General features: G+C 52.8%; 1 protein-coding gene across 1 annotated transcript in view; it reads right to left on the bottom strand.

The window, feature by feature from the left end:
• LOC125957635 (toll-like receptor Tollo) overlaps positions 1-1,578 on the bottom strand; it is a 6,084-nt gene extending 4,506 nt beyond the window's left edge. Inside the window, exon 1 of the mRNA XM_049690480.1 lies at positions 1-1,578. This exon is cut by the window's left edge and continues 4,506 nt beyond it. The gene's annotated coding sequence lies outside the window, so the exon portion shown is untranslated.
• Positions 1,579-3,069: the final 1,491 nt, after the last annotated feature.

Genomic DNA, 3,069 nt, shown 5'->3' with positions numbered 1-3,069 from the left:
ACTTAATCCTATCAATTTGATAACTACTTATGTTAGCTAGCAGACCCTCGGTGCGGGTAATGGTCTTGATGCGGCACTGCAGCTCGTCCGAGCGTCTCTCCTGCGATACTTCCAGTATCGCGCCGGTCCAGCCGCATGACTTGGGCAGCTGATGGGCGACGTCATCGTGGCGCTGGAAGGCACTCCCGCGGCCGCCATCCACCGACCGGCAGCACCAGCCGACCAGCAGCAGCCCTAGCGTCAGCAACCGCCAGCTGGCCGTCGTCCCCGGCGTCGTCGGCGGTGTCGTCGTCCTTGGCGTCGTCGTCGTCTTGCACCTTCGCGCTACCGATGACGCCAGTGTGCCGGTGTTGCCTGGATGTTGTTCTCGTCGTTGTTGTTCTGGATTCTGGGTTGCTGCGTTCGGTAGTGTGCCGGCGTCGAAACTCACTAATTGTCCTTGCACTTTTGTGACAGCTGCTGTCACCACAGCACAGGCGACCCACCAAAGCGGGTAACGGATTGCTAACGGATAACTCCGTGGGGGATGATGCACCGCGGGTTCAATGCACTGTCGCTCTCTATCTCACTATCTCTCTCTCTCTTTCTAGCAGCAGCAGCAGCTGTAGTTTGAATGCAATCTTCGACACAGCACTACGTCACGGCGATAGTCACAAAACGCTCGAGAGGCCATCACAACAGCAGAAAGAGGGGCCGTGATCCCCAACCACACACACACACCACTGTAAACAAACCGGCTTTCACAAGCACCGGGATCGTGATGCCAGCTGTTTCATCGACGACAACGACGACATCGACAACCGTTGCCGGTGACACATTTCACGTTCAATTTCCCTCGATTTTTCCTCACACACACACATTCCACACTTTTCAGTAGTTTCGAGAAGATTTTCTCCCTGTTTCCCCCTTTTTATGCTTTTGCACGTTTACACTTCGTCGATGTTACCGTGGTAACGACCTCCTTTGCAGCGTACACACAACACAGCAACAACAGGTACTCTTCTCTCTCTCTTTCTCTTTCTCTCTTTTGCCGGTTTAACACCGAATGGAAACCTCACATGTGAGTCACACGTACGCACGCACGCACGCACGCACACACACTATTACACCGTGCGACATTCACGAAAGGCACACGGCGACCGAGGTCAGCAGCATGCGTGCACCGTGAAACCGGCACACGAAACCCCCAGGGAACACCGAACCACCATCACCACCGCAACGGCACGACGGCATCATCTCGTCACACGCAACACGGAACAGCGCACACAACGGTTGCTGTGGTTGATTCGGAATTTTTTAAAAATAATCACCAAACACACTCCGGGGCACACGCACACCGTCGTTTTGGGGCCTGTTCTCCTCCGCGGACAACGGTCTTGTGCACAACACACTTGCACCCCGTTTGAGGGATGATCCGGTTACGGCACACGGGCTGATATTTTAGGCTCGAAACAGCGCGTACAACAATTCGCGACCAACGCGTTTGGACACTACAACGCGCGAGATACGATTTACCGTAAGATCTCGTTGTTGGGGACCCACGTTTCAGAGCTCGGTTCGGCCGTAGGTCCTTCCCGGTTGGCGGTTGACAAATTTTTGAGCGAAGAGCGGGCGAAAGCCAACGATGCCCCCCATTTCGCCTCGTCTAAGCCTCGTTCTCTTCGCTCGGCACTCTGCTCTTCGCTCCGATTCCGGCGAACATAAACGAGGCGAAATTGTGCAACCGAACCGAACATGAAAGGGGGAAAGAAACGAAAGATAGGGCAACCAAGCGAAAGAAAGAGTGAGGTTTAAGCGGGCGAAATGAGGGGACGTTCGCTCTTCGCTCTTCGCTCTCTCTTAATTCCCCTCAATTCGCCTTAAGAGGGCGAAAATATGCTTTCGGCGAGGGGAATTGATTCGCCTGAAGTTTGTGGAGCACGGGAGGAGGAGAAGAGGGGCACCTTTCATTCAACGCGAACCGAGAATGCGAAAGAATGTTACAAGAAGAACAAAAAGAAGAAGCAGCAGCAGCAGCAGCAGATGAATACGGAAAGAAAGGGGTGAATGTAACGGGAAGAACAGAAGAAGAATGCAAAACATAAAAAGTGCGCCCGTTCCCGGCCCGGTTGCTCCCGACCAGCGAAACCGAAACCGAAAGCAACCCTCAACGTGACATGTGTGTGATGCATTCTCGATGATAAATCATACCGTGTGGAATGCGCGACACCGCCACCGAAATGTGCTCGATGCGCGCCCGTTTCGCCATTTCGTCACCGCGAATCGAACGCGCGAAACCCCCGTTCGGGGGCCATTTTTGGGTTTAAAGGATTCCTCGCCAATTTTTTCGTTATTTTTGAAGGAATTCCTCTCGAACTGTCGATTGACACATGGTTTTCACTGGAATGCGCTGGCCGGGGGAATGTTCGTGAACGCAGGGCAACCATTTTTATTACTTGTTTTTGTTACCTCAAAACCGTCTCTGTGAAAACCCCTTGGTGTGGTGCAAACCAATAGCAACCGCCATTCGCGACTCAAGTTGCTTGGTTTGTTTGCCAAATTCCCAAGGATACCAACGCAACCAACAACCGGGGGAGTCGATACGATACGATACCAGGGCATCCTTAGACCATTGTAATGCCGCTGCACTTGGACGACATGGATGAATTGCTTCGAGCATCGTAGTGCACACGGAGACCCCTTCTGCTACGTCTCCAAAAACTACTTCAAATGCGTCATGAAACTTTCTCTCCATTACTTCTGTTGTGTTCTATGCTTGTAAACCCTAGGCCCTCTGCCAATGGATCGTAGGCCAATGGCTGGTTTGGCCAGAGGCGCGCTGCTGGTCTTCAATTTCAGTCAAAACGCAGCACCAAATGGCAGCTGACAGTTGTGGTGCACGCGACCACACCAGGGCGGGTCACAGTGCAAACCGAACGGAAGTTTGGAATTGGCCACAACGATTCAATGGCCCCCGGTATGCGCCGTGCACCGAAACTTTTGCTTTGTATGGAATTAAGACGAATGGAACTATGTGTGTGTGTGTGTGTGTGTGTTCAATTGCGGGAATTTTGGGCGCAGAAGTCGCAG

The sequence above is a fragment of the Anopheles darlingi genome, chromosome 3 (genome assembly GCF_943734745.1).
Source record: "Anopheles darlingi chromosome 3, idAnoDarlMG_H_01, whole genome shotgun sequence".
Taxonomy (NCBI): domain Eukaryota; kingdom Metazoa; phylum Arthropoda; class Insecta; order Diptera; family Culicidae; genus Anopheles; species Anopheles darlingi.
The sequence above is the reverse complement of the archived record's forward strand: the minus strand, read 5'-3'. Positions and strand labels throughout refer to the sequence as shown.